Raw genomic sequence first — 22,666 nt, forward strand, 5'->3', positions numbered from 1 at the left:
CTAGTGCGCTTGAGAACTGCGTTGAATTTGACTTTGTGAAGCACGCTGTGATATTGGCGTACTGTAAAGGGGAACGTGGTCATGCTGCTTGTAGAGATGGTTGGACAGGGCTGGTGTTTAAAGTTGGCATGATTGAGGTGACTTGTCCTTCTTGTTTTTCCCATGTTGGTACCCCACAATACTGTTTTCCTGTTCAAGTTTGAAAGACAAATCTTGTGTTCCAATAACCAGCACATTGTCCACAATTGATTCTGGAAAATGTTATAAAAAATATACACTTTTTAATTAATGCAAAATAAAGTATTTTGAGTTAGTGTTTAGATTAACTTTTCTAAATAAATTGGTCTTGTGTCAAAATGTGTATCTGTAGATCATTCTTCTTATTCTGGTGTTGCTGAGCTCTCTTAAAAGTATTTTTAAAAAAAAGTCTGTTGAATTTGTGTGGTTATTTTTTATGTCGTTTATTAAGCTGAAGATAGAGCTTTTCCTGAGTGATCTCAGTTTCGGCCATGACTCATATTTTCCAGGGTTTACACAGACCTCTTAGGCGTTTTGAATTATTTTAAGTGAAAACATTCTAACAGTAACGGAGAAATTGCATTAGGCTTATGTTCTTTTTAAAAAAACAACACATTTTAGAAAATAATTGTCCTCTAAATGAATGGTCCAAGAAGTCAGATTTTTCCCTCCATATGATTTTTATTTCTGCATTTATCTTAATAATCAATTTTAATTCAAGAGGCCGGGGACTTTTTCCTTTGAAAAGAAAAGATTCGATTAGATTGAGATTTAGCCGTTACTGTCCTCTAAAAGTCCATCCGTCCATCCATGTTCTAACTGCTTTATACAACACGGGGTTGTGGAGACGCTGGGGCCCATCCTGGCAGGCAGTCGGTTTAAGGCAGGACAGAACCTGGAGAGGCCACTAGCCTACTGCAGGGCAGACAGACACGCACTCACTCGCCAGAACCAGTTTTCCCAGAAGCCAGTTAATCTACCGCTATATCTTTGGACTATGAGAGGAAACGAGAACACCTGTGGAAAATCCATGCAACTGTTGAGAACATACAAGCTCCCCACAGACAGCAGCCCAGGTCCGACCCAGCACTAAACCCAGGACCCCAGCACTGTGAGGCAGAACTACTAACCCCGGCCCCACGGTGCCACAGTCCTCTGAAAGTCTATCTTACTTTTGGCCAAGTGAAAGACCTTTTTAAGCAGAATCAGGATTTTTAAGCAAGCGCTTAATAACGTCTGTTTGGTTAAGCAGAAAAAATTGGCATCGTTTTAACGGTTTATGATGCGACATGAATTTCTGCACAATATTTTCTGTGGCGAGGTTTGGATGCGAACCTGAAAATGCTGAATGGACGACTGGTTTAAATTACTGCTTTTAAGAACCCCTTATGGTTGCTTTTTGAAAGTTATAATTAAATAGTGGAAACAGCACACTTTGTATTTTGTATTTTTTTAGTTAAACATTTTATGAAGCTCAAAATTTGTCTGTCAGGAACAGTCGCCCTCCGTCTCCATGAACATTATTTAGTCATTTTTTATGATAACTATTGTTAAATTATGGTGAATTGGCAACGATATTTGTGTATTGGTTAATATTCATTCTTTTTCTAACCTCTTATATTCCTTTACATGTCACAGGTAGGTGGGAGGGTCCTACACTGGTAGGCTGAAAATATTGAACATTTTAGTCTTGAAGAGGAGATGGAGGTGACAAAGTACACCGACATCAGAATCTTCAGAATCAATAGTGAAACCTGGGCTCGAGAACTCAGGCCAAATGCATTTAAAACTGAGAACAGAAGGTCTGTCTTTACACAGAAAGGTGGTGGAGGTCTGGAACAGGGTACCCAGCCCTGCTGGTGAAGCCAGCATCTTGATCACAGTCCTCTCCAGGATGTGGAAAATGGCAGGAAAAATAACTGGGAGATAATCTCAGAATAGCAAGCACCATCACAGCCGGCTCCACCCATCTGCTCCATCCTCAATGTGTAATGTTCCATTAGGGAGGTGGTATAGGGCACTATATTCAAATAAACACATTTGTAAGGATGTCCCTTGTGCAAGAAAGCTTCTCAGCGAATTTATGTAAATATAGTGCCCCCCACTGCCTATTTATGTATTATTTACTGTTATGATTTAATGTACTTTGTGATTTTATTTGTCTTTTATGTTTTGCTTGTGTCTTTGGGGGAAGCCAAAGACAGATTTCCACAGAAGCAGACGATAAGAAACAAATCAATTCTTAGAATCGGTTATCTAGTGAAAAGGCAAAGGAGCTAGACGGCCAGCTTCTGTTTTGTAACTGTTCATGTGATCTTACAAGTCATCTGTGATTGGGACTCCCCAAGTAGCCATTTCATCTGCAGTGAAGGACAAGCGTAATCAACACACAAGCTGCGTGTTTGTAGTCTTCCAGCATTGAGCAACAATTACATTGAATCTGCCTGCCGTCAGTGGATTTTCAGGATAAAGAGAACGATCATTCCTGTGTGAAAAATCAGCTTTTATCTTAATCGTTATCTGGTTCTGGACTGATATCTCCCACATAAATGACCTCCTAAATGCAGAGGTTAGAAAGCCAGTTCATCAGTTTACTGTACGCGAGACCTTGAACGTGCTTAGCAGACCTCCTGATGGGATGGAAAGGCAGAGTGCTTGATTCTCGGGTTTTTCTTGCCTCGTCCACTTCCCCTCAGCATCGCTGTGCCAGAAGCTGCTATCCTCCTGCGTCCAGTTCTGAAAAGGGGTTGGCAGCCAAGTGTGAGGAGCTCTGGGACTGAGAGGGTCTATGGCCACATTAAACTGATTTCCATGGAAGTCGCTGGGGAGCCATGACTAACCCAGCTGGCAAAAGCACAGCGTGTGCAGGGGGAAGGAGATGCAGCCAGGACAAGCGTTCAGCATGTGGGGTGACAGCTTGCTGATTCCAGCTGTTTTTGCCTTCCAGGGTGCAACCTTAGCCAAGTCTCTGGGCAGATTGCTCTTAAATGATACTGTCCATGAAGGTAATTAAGCCGTTTCATTTTGCTCTGGGTTCTTTGTCAGGGATACCGATCTGTGTTTGCTTTGAATCCGTTTTTCTAAGCCAACGTTGATGTCGGCATATGTCGGTTCTAAGTAAGGGCTTTGAAGAAGTAAGGATGTTGTTTTTTCTGATCTTATCACACACAGTGGAATTCATCCGCAGGTTGACTAGATCTATGACCTGATGAAATTTTCTTTTTGATGAACTGCACGGGCAAATCCTGTTTGAATAGGTGAAGTGCCTGTGACTCAACATCTGGAAGGTCAAAGGTTTTAGACAGACAGCCTAAACAGAAGGCTTCTTCTCTGCTCCACACAGTGATCACTTTGTGCTAATGAAGAACGATTTCTCCGTCGCCCATGATGGTAGTCTGCTCTGGATCACACCCTTCATGTTCAACGCTCACTCAGTCTGACTGGGCATGGCTGGAGCCCCTGATCTTACCTTTACAAAGTGCTTTCCCCAGTCATTGACCATTGCTGTGCAATTCTTTCATGTTCTTTGAGCCTCACTGTTTCTTTTCAGTTGAGTTTTATTTCTTTATCTTTGGGCCTGCAGAGATTAACTGCTACCTGTACTGTATCTTAAAGTATGACAAAAGGTCACTTTCATTTGTCTACTGTGGAATATTCTTCACGTCACAAAGTACTCAGATATTAACATGTTCCTAAATACTCGTATTTCGTGTTTGGAGGTTGCCATTAAATAATTCATATAATATTCTGTATGTATGATAGGCACACTCTTTTTTCCATTCTAGATATTTGGTGAACGAACCTGAAATGTGTGATACTGGCATTTACAAAAATAATAAATAAACGATATTACCTCTGTATTTTCTGTGATTAAGGATTAACTGATTGGTTTAGTTTGTGAGTAGTACACGTTCTTCGGGTTTACACACTGCATTTTTCTGCTGCTTAGGGAACATAAGACACTGACCAGAAAAGAGTAGTCAGCTGACCTTTATGTTGAAACTGATAATTAAAGTAGTATTTAATTTTGAATCGTGTCATTTAACTGCTAGATATAGTGCTCTCAGAGAGACAGAGCTCCTGATTGTCCAATAGAAATCTTGAGTTATTCAGGAGATGTTTAGTGAAATGACAACCCAATCTAGGGTATAGTTGAATGCAACTTTCCTCAAACAAATGTTCATATGCGATCAAAGCATTTCAGAATGACAAAGTTTAGAGTCCTCCTGAAGTGTCATGAACATTTTTTCTACCTTTCTAGGAGAGAAGGAATACGAGCTGCTGGTCCAGATATACTAGTACTTTTTTTTACTTCATTGTGCATAAATGACCATGAATGGTTCTGATTAAAGGATCTAAACCACGTTTAGTGCCGAAGAGGGGGGTCACTATGTAAAAAAGTAGCACTAGTTTAAGTTTGAGGAGTTAACTAAAAGGCTCCACAGCTGAAACGGTCTCTTATTTTCCTTATAGCATGGAATAAACCTTAATTTATTCAGTTGTTGCTTGGTAGCCTCCTGAGTAGTCCAACTACACAAATGTGAGATTGGATGTCATTCCCTGCTAGAAGGGTTTTTCATTGTTATTTTGTGGCAACGTTTTGCACCTGGTCTTCATGAGGAAGATGAAAATGTTATGCTGCAATGACTTACTCCATTACCTTTATGAGGCAGTATCCCCTGCGTGACACGATCTGTGAGGGATTTGCGGTTCTTGTACTGTATTAAGTATAATGCTTCTAATAGCTAAGTAGTTGCGATTACACTTCTTTGATGCAGTATATCAGTTTAAAGTGTAAGCTAATAATGCATACAATTCAGGCGACCTAATCTATGATGATGAATGTTTGTTTTACGTTTTCTACTGCGTTCTGCATTTTGGAACAGGTTTTTCCTTGTGTTATAACCTAGGTCTTGAAGAAATGCCTTTTAAAAGAGGGGCTGGGAAATAGAGAAATGTGTTACTGTTATTGTTGTGCGTTAGCTTGTCTGTGCTGTACTAATACATTTCTTCAGACTGGATGAATGAGGTGTCCAGATTCACACTACATGCCTCTTTTCAATTTTCTGCTTAGAAAACCTAGGAAGGGGAGCAAGGAGAAGGACAGTGATCGTTTTCAAGAATCGGCTGACCTTCCCAGGAATATTGCATCACTACGCTTTGTTTTTTTTCCTGCTGGTCACTATTTCTTGAAGTACAGTGCTTTAAACAATAAAAGAAATCGTTACTACTTATTAGTTTTAGTTTTAATTAGCATTAGTTACTACTAAGTTCCCTGGAAAGTTTCTGTGACTGTATGTATATGCAAATCAAACTGGGTGTTATTTTTTTACTTTTTTCTTTTTCTTGGCTGTTATCTATGACAAGGGAGAAAATAATTTAAAAACGGTATAGAGATTTCAGTAGAAATTTGTGAGAAAGTGGTCAGTTTAGTCAGTCATTATAACCCATTTACCTACGTCTGGGAACATGAAAGTCAAATTAAGTGTGCTTTTTCTCTCTTCTTGCCAAAGCCTGTAATTTGCTGAAATCCTTGATTTCATGCTAGTAATCTGTTTGTGTCTCATCATGCCAGCATTTTCCACACTGAACTGCTTCCTAATTATAACGGTGTCTGTTACACGCTGCCTGGGTTTGGATTTTGCCTGCAGAAGCTAAAAGTTAACGGCAAACCTCACACTGCTATAGGTGCTCCTGCATTGTAGTCTTGGCTTCAGAATTAACAGTCAGCTTCTTTCCCTGTTTCAAATTACTGGGGGAGCTCGCTAAATGCAGGAACTGCGCTATTTTTATACTGAACATCAAATCCCTTTTTCTACAAACTCAGTTCCAGCAGTCAAGCGCTGAGGGCTGGGGCGCATTTTGATGAACCTCCGGGAAGAACATTTAGTGTAATGGACTAATTCTCCTAGGAGGGATCATCACAGTGATTAAAATACAGCTAGTTCTAAACCTTAACACCCAAATCATGGTTTTATCATGTATTTTCTTGAGTAATATTTTGTTGGCTAAAGTATTTGTTTTTTGAAGTGAGTGAATTAGTGTCTTAGATCAGATTAAATCATATTTAATGATATGCAAAAGATAATTAAAGGTTAGTTCAGTGATTTTTGTTTTTGAGTGGTTTATATAAACTTTTAGCTTTTTTGTTTTTATTGCATTAAGCTTTCTATATCCAATTTAACAACACCCATCATCAGTGAGAGTGCTGTCACTGTAATAAGTCACCAGGTGTTTTTGTCTCTCCGAATAGGCCAACTTTACAGATATCTAAAGAGCATATTTGTCAAATATTAGATAATTTATTTTCTCTTTAATTGCACATATTGATTGCAATGTTTGTAAACTCAAAATGAATACTATTTTGCTCTTTGTTTTTTAGAAAACACCTCTGTTGTGCATGGTTGCACTGTTGCAGTATTTGATGTGTGCATGATGTCTTCCCCTTGAGTTGATAAACACGGTTATGCATTATTACTTCAAGTCAACATCAGGTTAGTGCTGGAAGACGGCATCTGGGCCCGCTCTAGTTACAGGTTAACACTTACTGATTTTCTACACGTTAAGCTACCATGGCTTAAGGCTTAGTGCTAATGTTAATTGTGAGATAGAAGTTCTGAGAACTACAGTCCAAGCTGTTTGGGAGGCTATGCCTATCCTCTCTTATCCTCTGTGATCCAATGGACAGGGTTCCAATGGCTGAGGGAAATGAAAGTATCGCTAAATTTAGCCCTGACAGAGGAGATTTGACTATGGAATGACACATCCGATTTGTGTTCTAAGCGACGGTGTAGGATGCCTTGGGTCAGAGTTACTGTGTAAACAAGGCATTCCTGCCTGTTTGAAGTTGTTTCCAGGCCTGGGCAACAGGGAATGGGATCTTGCTGTTGCCTGTTGCCTGTCTTTTTTTCCCCCTCGATGTCCGAGATAATCCAGTGGGCTCATGGTGAGAGGTGTGAGCTGTGATGTGGTCGTTGGACAAGCATATTTGATTTTCTGTGAAGGGCTGATTCGGGGACCAGAGCTTCATGTGGAAAGGAGAGTGGAGGTTTCAGGAAGAACAGCAAAAATGCCCGGGATGGTTGCATACAGCAGGAAATAGTACATCTCCTTGGTTGGAATTCAGTAGGATGGCTGCTCTTAATCTCTGAAAAGACTAAGTTTGTAATGCAAGGAAATTCCATGTTTGCAATGGGTAGCCTTCTTTTCTGATGGGCTCTAAATGTAAATGTAAATTTTAATTTGGCATTGTGGGTGGTAAATGCCTTTGAAGTGAATTTCCATTAATGGATGGCAGAAATAAAAAACATCAATCTGAACTAGCCCTTTTTCAGCATGCTTTTTATACGTCCACATAGTAGTAAGTTGTTGCCGATGACACACCATTTTTATTTTTATTTTTAAAAGTCAAAGGTTCTCGGTTTTCAGTTAACTTAAAAGGAATGACATTTCTAAATGTGTGGACTAAACCCAGTACTAATACCACGCTGCTGATGTGTGCTTTAAGCTCTGAACCATTGCCGTATGAAATCAGCAGGTTTGCTGCAGCCGTATACAGTACCAACCACTCTCTGTGTTCTTGATTAATAACTGAGAATGTCACTCAGAAAGTGCCTGGAAGGTTACATTAATTTTCTTCCAGTGTCTCTCTGAGGGGGTAGTTGTATACTGTGTACTGCGCTGCTTTGCTGATGAGACACTCTGTGACGTGAGGCTGCGATGTAGGCAGTTGTTTTTCAATATTGTTCCCGACGTCCTGCTCAAAGAGCGGGCCCCAGCAGCCCGAGGGGCTGTGTGACTCCCGACCCGGAGAGCTGGTCTCGCGTCGGTGCCGCGTGCCTGGGTGCTCACCTCGTGGCAGCAGCGATGCCCGATGGAGACTGGTGGAGCGTTGCGGCTGAAGGCTCCTCCCCGTCATCCTCACCTTCACCGAGTTATGTAACCAGGAAAGACCTGAGGTGATGCTTCCCGAGTTACAGTGGGTGTTTGTTGCTTTTTATTCCAGTGCTTGCAGCAGCAAGTGTGGCATTGAATTTCCAGGACAGTGCTGGGGGGGGCTACACCTACCACCCCCCACCCTTGCACGCACATAGCACGGTTCGGACGGTTTTAGTATTTTTGTTACGTGCATGACGAGGGGTGCAGGTTGCGGACGTGTTGATTTGTAAATGTTATTTTTTTACGACCCGTGCGTCGTCATTTGTGCCACAGCTTAGTACGAGGCTGTCCGCACTCCAGGACCTCTGAGCACGACTCTGGCATCTCCTGACGTCGGCGTCTAACCAGTGGAAAAAATCTTTTTTTTTTTGCTCCCTACTGTATGTGTGATTACAGTTAAAGCAGACTTTTGAAGCGTGTATATAAAAAAATTTACAGAACAGGACACTTACACAGTCTTACACTTGACTGTTACACGCTACCAGTTTCTAGACTTTAATAGCAATGATATGGGAAGGATTGAGCACTCCAGTGTTGAACATGCTCAAACATTTGACTGCACATTTCCTCAGAAATGAGAAGAAAATTAATTGGGAAGACCGTGCAGGGTGCTTCTAAAATCTAACTAATGACAAATGATCCTGTTGGTTTGAACAAAATAAGTGCCTTAAGCTTGTAACAGCCAAAAGGTGTTTGCATTGCCTTATGAAAACAATGGAAAAAGATTACAGTTTTATCCCCAAAATCTATTTTTCCTTGTAAGTGTTCCCTGTGTAATTCTGCTTTAGATTGTCGCTTAGTAGACGGCTTTGATATGTTTATACTTCTCAAGAGCTGCCATTGTTCGAATTTAATTGAAATTGCGTTCCCTAGGTGAATGAGTTATCCGCATCCTCGATTCAGACTGTGTGAAAGTGACAACAGAAATTATCACAAGGCTGTGTTTGTAGTAGAGACTAGAAACACTTTCAGTATTTAAAGGTCAGTATGCTGTGTGTCCTTAGTGTCACCAGACATAACTAAACTGTAGTGCTATGACTTCAAGTATCAGTCCAGTTCTTTGGGGGGGAAAAGAACATCTCAGTGAGTCCGAGTTTTTCTGATGTGAAGCCTAAACAGATTTTGTAGGAATTCTCTAGATTGCTGCCTTCTAAGAAGTTTGAGCAGAGACATTTCTATCAGCTCAGTAGACAGTAGTTTATTTAACACTGGTGATTAGGCAATACCGATACAAAAAGAAGCTTGTTTCACCCATAGCCTGAAGGTTGTAATCCTGGGAACACTCAGAATCTGGTTTTGGCGAGAAAGGAAAACCGGGAACGACAGAAGTTGAGTTTAGGGTGCTGTGGCTTCACTCAACGAGCTGCAAAGGTTTTTGCAGAGCTAAACCTATTAACCTTTTGGTATTGAGTGAGAATTTTCAAGAGACATAATGTTGGGAACCTGTTACTGACATCTGAAGTGTGAATGTTTGGCAGGAAACAAACAAAGACTTAAGTAGCCTCTGGCCCTTTTTAATCCAGGATTTAATTGTAACCTTCTGTAATTTAAAGTTCATGCACAGTAGCTCAAGGGTTGTGAGAAAACTTGAAAACTGCACTTTGTCGACAGGAAGGGCATGCTTGTGGCTGTCAATAGAACAATTTGTTTTTTGTTTTAATGTCAACATATACATCATTGCTCTGTTTATAGCCATTGAATAAAAACAGTCCTACCTACTCCTTTCAGAGGAATGGATACTGTGCATATTTCACCATAGATAAACTGCTCTGCAGGGCTTACTGTACTGGTGTACCACATTAATGAAGTGATAAAGTTGCAGAGTGCCATAAACGGATTACTTGCCTGCTTGTAATAGACCTTCAGTTTTAAATGTATTCTTGGAAGAAAAGCTTGGATGCGTGGTATAAACTTTATCTGGCATAGGTTTTTGATTGACACACTCCTAGTTAAGATATGAGTTAGTTCTGAAAACAGTTGTCTTTGTGACAAGTTGAATGAAACTGTTACAATGTGCTTGGTCTCAGCCCTGAAACTGTTGTCTTATATTTGAAATGGCAGTTGATGGCTCTATCATGATGTGAACCTTGTTTTAATTTCATCACAGCTCACCAGAGCAGTCTGGCAGTGAAGCCTTATTTCTATTTACTCCCGGGGATAAAACGAGTCCTGTTCTCACTGGGCACTGCACTTTGGAAATATTTTTAAAAGATCAGGTTCTTCACATGGTGTAGTAGATATCGGAGGGATCAGTCTACAGATTCATGTCTGTATATTTGCAGCAGGGGAACTACAAAGGAAGGTAAAGAACGCTCATGCTTTCCTACAGCAGCTGAAGAACAATAGATCAATTTAAAGATTAAAGGCTTTCTTGTTGAAGGAGTATCGACTAGATAAAGTCAAATCAATGTTCACTGAAAAGTTTTTACAGTGAGCATTTAAGGGCAAAAACAAAGGGCAGTAGTGTTGACTTTGATAAATAAGCAACACCTTTGTTATAGCCTGTGTCTAAATGTTATTCAGACACAGAAGCTTGTTCTTAACATTCTCACACAAAGCTTCATTTCTGCTTCATATCATGCCCCAGCACCACCTCTTTTCCTTTGCTGTAGCCTGCCCTGTCAGATGATTTGTGTGACGACGGCGGTAAAGCCTTATGCACTGTGTAATAGACAAATAACCAAAGGTGTTAATGCCCAAACCTGTTGATCTTGACTAAATAAAGATGGTTTCTTTTCGACAGATTTTTAATCATGATGAAAATGCATGAAAAGACTGCCTCTTTGATTCCTTACTGTAGAATTTTCTATCATGCAGCGCTTAATGAAACCATCATTCCATTACTTGGTTTGAATTTACTGAAAGGAGAGAAGGCAGCTATCTGATAAGGGAATATATTGCTGTTCCTGTGAATTAGCTGTCAGTCTGTCCCAGTTATGTAATTCAGTGATATTTGAAGAGAAACATTTTTGCTGGACAGATTAGGAACAACATATATAACCCGAATACATAAATTGTCTGGCAAAGCAGATTCTTATATATTTTTCTCCCACTGTGAGATGGTGATAATCAATAGAAAGTCTCACAGCTGTTCTTCAGTTTTAAGCATTAATTCCCTAAATGAATTTTTGTGAAGTTCTACAGGCAGCTTTGAGCTGATCAGCACTAATGTACTGGCAGTGTTAGGTCATGCTGTATATGAAACTACAACCCCAAAGTTTATTAAATAATTGTTTTCTATCAGTCTTTTTTTGATTATTGAATTGCTGGTATTTTATTAAATTAATCTGTGCATCTGAAACCTAAATTAATACATTACACTAAATCAAATTAGTCTCGCAGAGCTACTATATGCAGTGTCTTGCTAAAGGATTCAAACCCTTCCTATGGTTAAATTACAAGGTGTTGTGTGCACATTTGTTTATATGTAATATTTCATTCAAAACCTGAATTCTTAAACTGAATGTTTCTAAGGCTAAGAAACATTTGCTGTAAATGTAGGTTGGGAGCAAAAGCCAAAGAGAAACAAAAAGGAAATGTTGTGAAAGTGTCCAACCCACGTGTGAATTATTTGGTGGAAGCACCTTTGTACTGTAGCAATTATAGCTGCATGTCATTTTGGTTAAGTCTCTTCCACCTTCAGCTTAGTGCAGCTTTTGCCCTTTCTTCTTAACAGATCTGCTTGGAGATCACTTATGGGCAGCAGGTTACAAGTCTTTTCACAGATTCTCCATAGGACTGGGACACTGGACTTATTCTTAACCCACTCCAGTGTAGCTTTGGCAATGTGCTTTGGATATTTGTCCTGCTAAAAGTACATTTTTGTCCCAGTTTCAGTTCTGAAGCAAGTTTTCCTCTGAGATTTGCCTGTACATCTGCTCCATCTGTGTTCCCGTTGCTCTTGAATGTGTGGAACAGGTAGTGTACAATTAAAAAAAGATAATTGCAATCGTTAAAGCAACAAAATGTGAAAAGTGTGCAAGGGTCTGATCGCTTTTGCAAGGCACTGAGTGGAAAATATTACTCTCCTCGCTGAACGAAACGACTTGGCTTCCACACCTGGAGGGAGAGATGAAGGGCAGCAGCAGTGGGCAGGGGCAGCGTGTGGCACAGAAGCATGCTGGTAAACGCCAAGGTTAACATGCTGTCCTCGGCTGCTGCAGAGGAAGGCGACACTAACCGATGCTGTGCGCAGTCCACGAGTAGTGTGCGCTAGGAGGCTGGCAGGGAGGAGACGCGCAGAGAATTCAAGTGCGAACGAGCCGTGAAACGGACAAGTTAAAAAAAACTCTGAGGAATAAAGCCGGCCTGTTGTGCTGTAAAGTGATGAGACATGAGCTGGCATGTCATTTCTGTCAGCCTTCTTCCAGCAGCTTAAGGGAAGCTATCCCCTCTATGTACTCTGTGCATGCATTTCTCGCTATGCATTAGTCAACAGACACAGCAGGAAGATAAGGCTTTGCCAATATGGAGTTTAATCAAACCTACTTTCTGTGTTGCCATTTGTCTTTCTGACGGTTAGTGTAGCCGTATATAAAGTACTCTACATCGGCCTTGAATCATGATATACAATAGAATTTGCAGTGTTTTTAGGGTCACTCAGTGTGTAGTGCATATGATACCCAGGCTGACCACATTTATTCTGGAACCATACACATCCCAGACAAATATAAAAACCACTATTGTTTTGTCCCCTGAGTCCTTAGGCATTGAATGACAATGAGAATGGAGTTTAACCCAAGATTAAGGAAGATCAGAATCTCTGATTTCACATTAAATCTATCCACCATGCCTTTTTTTTAAAGGCTATTACAACATTACTTCCTTGGATTTTATTTCTTATAAAAACTGTGGTTTCTCAAGAATTTCTGAAGTAGTGAGTAATTTCTGTGTATAGAAATTGCAGATGCTCCAGTTCTGTTAGTGGTACCAGTCCTTCCTGGCCTGATGGAGAACAGCAGATGGGGTGAGGACTGTGGGGGTGGAGATTCATCCTGGTGTAGAATCTGTCTGAGACATTACAGGGGAAGTGGGTTTATAGAGACAGGCTTTTGACCATGTCCTCCGAGAACAGTCCATGGCCTTTTCACTGCAGTTCGAGTCTGGATGTTGACCAAACCGTGGCAAGGGATGTGCTGGTTAATTCAACTACTGTAAATATAAACCTGTTCAGCATCCTTCAGCAATCTAATGACGCGCTCTAGACTTTAGGATGATGGGTGTTTGCCTGTTATGCCTTCCGGCACTTAGGGGCAGCTACACCCTGTTGCTGTTACCGTAACAGTTTTTTACAGGACAGGGTTGTTAGCCTTGTGCCCAACCTCCAACATGGAGGACCTGGTGCCCGACGTGGGACATGAACCCACTGCCCCGAGACTGAGTCTCATGCTCTACCAGCAGAGCGAGCCGGGTCAAATTTTAAAAATGAAGCACTAGTAAGAATAATAGAAGTACTGTAGTGTTAAGAAGTGTTCTAGAGCATTCTAGATACAGGCTGGATATTCCTTCAGCCTTGCATTAAAACCATATACTGTGTTTGTACATACTTTTTTCTTATTAAAGTGATTCCATTTTTTATAGGTGTCTGTTTAGAAAGTCACAGATGAGGCTGACCGTTCACAATCTCGCTAATATTTTGGTTTTGAAGTTTTATCCAAACGTCTCTGCAGAGTAAGATATCGGACAATTCAACACCCTTAGACTTACAGTATGTATAAATCCTCCAGCTGCGCAATGTTTTTTTTTTAAATTAAATAATGCCTCCTAGCGTTTCAGAGAAAAATTGACCTTTCTTGTGACCTTCTGTGGTAGTCTATACTATAATAAGGTACTAAACTAATTAAACTCTGTAATACTATATTACTTAAGCTCTTTTCGGACTATTAACTATTGAACCTTTAGGCTGTGGAGTTATTTGTGCTGAGTCAAGTCAGCTGCCTGTATTGATCGGCGTTCACGGTGCTCCGATGACTTTGCCTCCCTCATTAAGCGGTAATGTCAAGATTTGGAATTGATTTTCAGTAAACACATCTGTGCTGCAGGCAGTTGTTCTTTTACTTCTGTTATCTCAGCTAGAGCAGCTGTATGCGTCTTGATACGGCCACAGCAGAAGTGCTTCACTGATATTCCTATTTGAATGTACGAGTTAAATGTTTGCTAATTTCCAGTTTGTACAGTGTGAAAGGGTATATGTACTGACTTGAAGAGTATCTTTGCTCCAATAATCCAACTTAATGTCAAAAGGGAAAAGCAAATCCAGTTGGGCGTCTTGTTTTTACAGCAAGGTTATTAAATGCCCCATTGTTTGGCTACGCTGTTAAATATTCTTACAAAGGAAGAAGTGACTAGGCGATTAAGTTAAGTCTTTGAAGAATTTTCATCTCGACGTGGGGAATGTGGAGGTTGACTCGAGCGTGCCGAAGAGCAGTATCTGTGTTTTCATACATTCAAACATTTGTGAAAATCACAAGAGTGGACAGTAGTGCCATCATGTTTATTTTGATATGAAGGTACTGAGCTAACTATATTTTGTAACAGTGTATTTCTTAAGCGGTTTTAGAAGCTCAGTCCCCTAGGCAATATGTTCAACATTCAATTTAAAAATGAAAATGTTTAATTTCGAAAAAAATCTTGACCTTGGCTTTTTTGTTGTGTGGTTTCATTGTATAAAAAGGTTTTCAAAGAGGCTTCAGTTTGCTCTAAAATGTGTTTAGCTAAGTCTTGGTGTGGGAAAGCTGACAGGAGACCCAAACTCCTTCCACACCCGTGTTAATTAAATGAGTCTGAAACTCTGCTTTCAGTTTATTTACTGTGTAGCATTCATATTGTTAACGTACGAGGTATACGATGATGGGAAGGTTGAGATTGGTCATTTCATTGATTTCCCAATGACAAAACACAGTGAGACCTGTGGTTTTTTCCTTGTTCCTAAGCTGCATTGTTTGATTTAATGAGCCGATTCCATTTTAAAGTATTGCGTTTTACTTTTTCTTTGACACTCCATGGTTAGTTTAAAACTGATGGGAGTGTACATAAAATGGTTTTTAAAATCCATAAAATGAAAGTGTTAGTTTCTAGATTTTCCTTCTGCATTCTCCAAACTGGGGTTAGGTCTGTTTTCTTCATGGGTCTTATGGTAATTGTGCTCCAGTGGAAAGGGAGCCCCACACAGACTAGAGTAATGAGCTTTTTTCTTAGACATCTTATACAATTAAAAGAGTGAGCTTCCTTGTTTCTTATTTCATTTAATTTTATTGCATGATTCATCTCCTCGCAGTGGTGAGTTTTTCTATGTCCTTTGTACATGTGAACAAGCCAAGATTAATGAACAGCTTATCAAGATAAGGAAAAAATTCATTCATTAGTCTTGAAAAATACAGATGGCCTCAGCATATACCGTTCTTTGACTTGGCAGTTACAAATAACTTTACATGCCTTAAAATAAAATGCGTATCTGAAAGGAACACAAAAAATCCGTTTTTCGATGTGTGATGGTTGTTTTGGGTTACAGATATGATATTAATTAGTTCTTTGTCAAATCACAGCACTACAGGTGACAGGGTATTCATATCCATGTTCTAAAATATGATATTTATCTATAATCAAGTTTAATGCCTTTATTGGTGTATTTTGGGATGAAGCTTCAGCCTCAACAGTCTAAAAGTAGTATTTAAGTCCTAGTTAAATGAAACTTATAAACCAATGGTAGTTTCAATATTTTTTAAGTGTCTTATGAAATTATAGATCACTGTTATTTATTTGTGATGGCAAAACAGCTCTTGATGTAGTAATTGCAGATATTTTTTTTGTGTGAAACATCATTTTTTCAACTCACAACTGGCAGCCCACTGAAGCTAAGCAGGTGTGAGCCTGGTCAGTACCTGTATGGAAGACCTCCTGGGAAAAACTAAGGTTGCTGCTGGGAGAGGTGTTAATGGGGCCAGCAGGGGGCACTCACCCTGTGGTCCATGTGGGTCCTAATGCCCCAGTATAGTGACGGGGGACACTGTAAAAAGGTGCTGTCATTCAGGTGAGATGTAAAACCGGGGTCCTGACTCTATGTGGTCATTAAAAATCCCAGGGCGTTTCTTGTAAAGAGTAGGGGTGTAACCCCGGCGTCCTGGCCAAATTTCCCATTAGCCCTTACCAATCATGGCCTCCTTATAATCCCCCTCTATGAACTGGCTTCATCACTCTGCTCTCCTCCCCACTGAGAGCTGGTGTGTGGTGTGCGTTCTGGCGCACTGCGGCTGCCGTCACATCATCGAGGTGGGGGCTGCACATTGGTGGTGGTGGAGGGGATCCCCATTACCTGTAAAGCGCTTTGAGTGGAGTGTCCAGAAAAGCGCTATATAAGTGGTAAGCAATTATTATTATAATTATAAGTGTGTGTGTGTTTCTGTCTGCCACGCAATGGACTTCCCATCCAGAGTGTATCCTTGCTCCCATTGTTTGCCGGGATGGTCTCCTGCTCCCCCGTGGCCTGAATTGGATAAAGCAGTTAGAAAATGGATGGAAATTATGAGAATTAAGTGACATATTTGTCATATGCGCAGAAGAATAAGCACTTTTTATGGTATGGCTGCAACTCCCCAGCAATCCTGAAAACAGAATTGGATGAAGTGGTTAAAAAATTGATGTATGTTCATTATGTCATTAGCTATTGAAGTCTTATAGGAAGGAATTCAACATTTCCTGGTAGGAGGCCCATTTTGAAGTTCACATAGTGCTTGAAGTTCATAGTGCTTAATCACATGAGAAGGAATTGCCATGGAGTCCTATGACTTGATAGACAAACTCAGCCAGATTTGAGTCATGAGTGCCTGCTGTAGTATTTAGGATTTTCTGTAGGGTGAGTCTGAGGGACACCTCGTTATCCAGAATCACCCAGGATCACTGTATTTATAGGCTGAAGCAGTGGGTTGACCTCTACAAGCTCCAGAGTCCAGCATCAGAAAACAAAACTTCACACTCCTTTATTACTCCTGTTCAGGTACACACCTGCCTAGTACGTTTTGGGGGAAAAAAACTGTTGAACTGTCTGCTTAAACAAAAGGGAAAGAGACTTACTACAAAGTCCCCATATTTTAAAACATGGCACGTAAATGTTATGCTACCATGTTCGAAGAACCCCCATGTCGTGCACCTCACAAAGGTGTTACGCATTTATCAGAGAACAGCTGGTTTCTCAAGAAGTCTTGTATAGATAAATCCCACTCGTAAAACTGACTGGCAATTCCTTGTTTTCGGAATATTCAGTTTACTAGGAGGCAGAGCGTAATATTGGACTGTCTGGTGAAAATGAACTATGGTCTCCTGTTACCAGTTTAATACTTACAGTACATGATGTAGGAAGACTTGCTGCTGTGTTTGACAAATGTATTCTTAATTAATCAACACGCAAGTTTTAAAGACTGTCATACAGAATGTTAATTTAGTAGTTTGCATCTGTTTAACTTAAAGGTTTAATATTTGGGGGAATAACCTTAAATCAAATATAGTTAGTTCTCAGTTTTACCTTGGTGATCTTGTGACTTTTGTATATCAAAAAAGCAAGTTTTCTTACATGTAAAAAAATTCAGTATTAAATATTGCAAATTTACATTTCCTTTAGTGCTTCCAGTTGTTTTATTTTTTGTTTTTACTTAAATATTTTACATTAACTTGATCTCCGGAAAACCTTCTGTGGCATTGCAACATTTAATATTCCACTCCTGTGTTTGAATTTTGTTGCACTTTTACAGTAAAGCACAGGCGAGCACCAGCAAGCTTTCCTAGCTCAGGAGTCACCCCATGCACATGCAGGAGTCACTCAGAGGAAGCTTAAAGGGCTACCCAACCTACCCTTTGGCTCTGTCCTTCCTGTATTTACTAGCTAATGAAACAGGTCATTTGTTATGTTTTTCAGCATCTGTCCTTAAAAAAGCCACTTTTTTTTGTCAGTGCCCTGGACGCACAGAGCACAGTTCTTATATAAACTGTGTTCAAAGATTTGGCTCCAGGATACCATTTTGTGCATATTCCCTCATTGTGTAATGTGGACATGTATTATGAGCATCAGAAGACATTTATCACTTATAGCTGCAAGAAATTCACAAAGATATCATCAGGAAATTGCTGTCTCTTTTGTAGAATGTGCACTGACATTTTCTTGTAAAGACATGACATGGCTAAATTCATTATGCTGATTAACATCTGTGATGAACGGGGTCTCCTGTGAATGTCACGAGATTCATGTAGCTATAGTTGTAAGCAGTGCAAGCTGCACATCTGTAACGCGTCTTAAGCCCATTCCTCTTGTAGAATGTCAATTAGGCAGTTCTTGTACAAAGAATATGTATGCTAACATGCATCTTTTTTCAATTAATTTTCGTTTCTGCATCAACGTGGAAGGAACAATTAAAAGCTTAAAAATAACTTTTTGTAAATATGAGAGGTGAAATAGCGACTTGGTAAAATCCAAATACCAGAAACAGTCATGATTTATGTTAAACTGTGCAGGTGGAGAAACTGCATTCTTACTTTGGGTGCGCCTTTTTCAGCTAATACAATCTAGAGTTGAAGAACTGCTGATCTTCAAATGAAACCATTGTGGTTTGTATGCTCTTTCATTCTGAAAGCAAATAACTGGAAAACCTGCTTGTCTTCAAGATACACTCAGGCACATCGCCGTTAGGTGGATTTCAAGATACAAAAAAAAATTCTTCTCCTGCTTTTTTGAAAGGTTAAGATTTGGTTTTAGTAGTCCCACTGGAATCTTTCAGTAAATCACAGCATGTGACATTCCATGGAGCCTGCCCTGTGACGGACTGGCGTCCCCTCTGGAGTGTACCTATTCCGGCATGTACTGTACCTCACTAAGCCTGTTGCTTGCCGAGGTTGTCTCTGGCTCCCCTGAAACACTGAATTGGGAAGAAACAGTTGGAAAATGGATGCGGATTTAATAGAACACTTGTGCAAGGTGGTTAGCCGCCTGAGAAGTGTTTGAAAAGGCATATTCGGACTCTACAAAACCAACAGTGGCAGGAGAGGCCGTTATTATTGGGCTGCAATCCAGTACTGTAAGCTTTTAATTCAAACCAGAATACTTTATTTTCTTTAGGTCGGCCAGTCTCCTCCGCGGTGTTATACCTCCTCATTGTACAAAAGAAAGAGATTATGCGAACAGTGGCAGGTATGATTGCCCCCCTCGCTCGCTTGTGCACACACACACACACACCACTTTCTCAAAACGGGTTGAGTCTGTCGGCGCTGGCCCCATGTGTTCAGCGCAGCATGAAGGAGAGATCACGGTGAGGCATGACGGGCTCCGAGGGGTGGGAGAAGCTGCGGCTCGATTTCAGCAGCCGCTCAGGGGCAGGGAAGGGGCAGGGCTGACTCCAAATCCCGCTTGATGGAGAACATTTAAGAAAAACACGGGTGGCGTCCATCAGCGCGGCTGAACCCGCCAGCTGCCGAGTGAGGGAGGAGAAGGGGAACGCGCCGCAGCAGGAGTCCCCTTGCCAGAACTCCCACGAGCGCCTGCGCTGGATCAGACACGCGCCGCGGTAAGAGCCGAGACCCCGGTCTCGCGTCGCTGTGCTCAGTACAAGATTTCTAAACCCCCCCCCGGCTGAAGCAAAACAGGATTTCACAGCGCATCTTGTTGGCTCAGATTCTCTTGTGTAATTGATGAAAATAACACGAGTCACGTACTGTTATCAGCAGCATATTTGGGGAAAAGTTGAGAAGAAGTTTAGAAGTAGGGCGGGCAACATGCAGGATCATTCAGATGAAAGTTTTTCTACTGTGGAATTTGAAAGGGAAGTTCTACAACATTCTTCTTCAGCATGAAACCGATACACCCATCTGAGCTGAAAAATAAGGCGGTGTGTTTGGTTACTAACCAACAGCACTGTGTTTTAATGTTTCGTCTTTTATAGAAGTCCTAGAAAATTAATCGCCATTAATGAGGATTTTCCTCAGAACTTTAGAGAAGTTGTTAGATGTTGATATGACAACTATTTTTAAGAACAAACTACAGTCATCTTTTCTTTCTCCAGGATATATGCGGTATTTCTACAGTGATGAGAAAAAGAACCACACATTTTTAATGATTGCAGTTTTATAGCATTAAAACCTTCTGCTTTGACAGCAGCTGATAGCATAACTCAGCAGTGCAGCTGAGTTAACAGCAGTCTGACTCCAGCCTGTCTGAGCTGTGCGTTTGGGTGCCTTGTGCTGTGTGACGACTGGAGAACTTGTGATGCTTGTTCTAAGTGTCTTTAAATTCACCTCTTCAAGCTTTTTTTGATCAGCTCCAGACACAAAACCGCATTTCAGAGGGATGCCTTTCCCTTTGTCCTTAAAGGTTGTATGGCAAGAGAAACATGTTGCCCGAGGTGGTGGTGATAGGTGCGATTTTTGTAACTTTTGAGCACAAGGAAAGCCAAGGTTGATTTGAATGTACTGTTTTTTTTTGTAGCGTTTTAATGTCACAGCGGTGAAAAGGGTGTAAGAAAACTATTTTAATCCTCATGGCTTTACTCGGCAGGAACTTGGACAGAGAAGCTCATTTGCACATATGGAAGGTGGCGAAGCTGAGCCTTGTCTGATTTACTTTGTCAGGACATAGGCTGGAGTCCTGTCACTTAATACCTTTAGATAACTTGCAGTCAAGATAACAGAACCTCGGGAAGGCTGATTAGATAAGGTAACCTTAGGAAGGCCTTTATCGGCCCCTTCAATGTACGACTAATCTCGTTCTCCCATTTGTATTATGTGATCAGCCAGTCTTCCCTCCATTGACACTGGAGTTCATTTGTTTGTTTCATAACATGACTGATGGGGGGGGTGTGTTCTGGATATGCCATGGAAATTCAACAAATACTTTTCACTTTTCATGTTAACAGAAAAACCTAAGTGTAAGAAAAGCTTTTAGGTATTCTTTTACTAAATGCTTCTTTACAGTCTCCGTTTTAAAAATTATACCTCATGACGCTATGCACTATCTGGGTAGTCATTGTACACTCATATTTACTAGGAAACCACAAAAGCCATTGTAGCATGCAATCATGTGAATTACACTACGTAGAAAAGTCGTCATGTCTGCGATATAGCTCGTCTTTCTTAAGAGGGGTTATGGCAAACATTAGATACATGTGACAATTATCAGACCCAGAGGATTGATCTGTATGACTCGGAACCAGGAAATCCATTTATTCTTTATTATATTTATTGAATTATAAAATACTTATTAAACTAAAATGTGACATGGGGGTGTTGAGATATGAAAGGGGGCCATTTTAAAAGATCATAGGTTTGAGAGCTTAAAGTTCAGAAAATGAAAACCACAGTGCTCACGCTGGGTTTGAGATTGTTTTTGAAGTCCCCCTGTGCACAGCTGCGATTTTTTCTCTTCTGATATTGAGGCAACGTGGTTTGTGTCTGGGCTGGGATATGGAATAAATGGACTGGAAGCTCGAGGTATGTATACTGTAGAGTTTGAGCCGGAGAAAAGCCAGAATCTGATCTTTTTCCTGCAGGTTTCCTCTGTCTGTTTTTCGCTGTGTTTTTACAGTGTACAGCTGCTATTGTATGTTTGACAGGTGATCAATTGCCTGTTTGTTTAGGATTCTACTACACAGTATTGTATTGCCAGCTATCAGAGCCCACATAGTGAACTTCACATATGGATACGGTGTACAGTAATTCTCAGAAACACTACAGGGACTGAGGTATACTGAAATATCAGCCTGACCTCTTCACCTTCAATTAACTAAAATGACAATATATCTCTTGAGTCATTACAAATCCCGGTCTTGTTAAGATTCTTAACTTCTTCAAGTTACGTTACTCTTTGCTATTCCTGTTTCTATTTTTTAAGTTGTGAATTGATCTATTTTTCCCAATTTTAACTGGAAGAAAATTTGCACTGGCGATATGTTTTCATGCAACATGATCGAAAAGGGGGTGGCGTGGGGGCACGTGAGTCAGCATTGCTGCCTGGCAGCGCAGGAGGCCTGGGGTCAATTCATGGGGGGCTGTCTGTGTGGAGTTTGCATGTTTGCTCCGCGTTTGCGTGGGTTTCCACCGGGTGCTCCACATTCCTCCCACAATCCAAAAGCCGTACCGGTAGGTGAAGTGCCTTCTGGGGAAACGGGCCCAGTTGTGAGTTTGAGCGGCTGTGTCTGTGTGAGCCCTGCGTTGGACTGGTACCCCATCCAGGGTGGACCCTGCCTCGCGCCCATTGCTTGCCAGGATGGTTCCGCTGCTTCTGCTGTGACTCTGAATTGGATGACGTGGTTAGGAAGTGAATGGATGGCTGATTGGAAAAGATAATTCGCTGGAATGGCCAAGACGTCACCCTCATGCAGGAACTCTTATACTGTATATTTAAACATCTGCTTATAAATGTGAAGGAAAGGTTTTTTTATCATCAATATATTATACATAGTTTAACTGTAAACTTTGCAAAAAGGACAGTATAATTTGGTGAACACTTTACAGGCAGTTTTATGAGTATTTTTCTTAAATTTGCATCAAAGTTCTAATGTGGTTGGCTGTCTGATAAAAAGTATTTCTTCTCTCCATTCACATTATATATGTTTACAAGTTAAATGCAACATTACATTTGTCTAGTGTTGTAAAATACTGTTCTGTACATTGGAATCCGTAATGAGTTTGATCTTGAAATAGTGCCATTTTTGGCCATTGAAAAACACAGGGTGAA

General features: G+C 40.6%; 1 protein-coding gene across 3 annotated transcripts in view; it reads left to right on the forward strand.

The window, feature by feature from the left end:
- Positions 1-22,666, forward strand: part of rassf8b (Ras association domain family member 8b) — a 60,777-nt gene that overhangs the window by 16,718 nt on the left and 21,393 nt on the right. Inside the window, exon 1 of one of the 3 annotated variants that reach the window (XM_015352137.2) lies at positions 6,490-6,512. The exons of 1 other annotated variant lie outside the window; for it this stretch is intronic. The gene's annotated coding sequence lies outside the window, so the exon portion shown is untranslated. Of the gene's footprint in view, positions 1-6,489; positions 6,513-19,329; positions 19,503-22,666 lie in introns of those variants that run through there. One more of the 3 variants, XM_015352136.2, reaches the window with a different exon arrangement.

Source organism: Lepisosteus oculatus, chromosome 7 (genome assembly GCF_040954835.1).
Source record: "Lepisosteus oculatus isolate fLepOcu1 chromosome 7, fLepOcu1.hap2, whole genome shotgun sequence".
Lineage (NCBI taxonomy): Eukaryota > Metazoa > Chordata > Actinopteri > Semionotiformes > Lepisosteidae > Lepisosteus > Lepisosteus oculatus.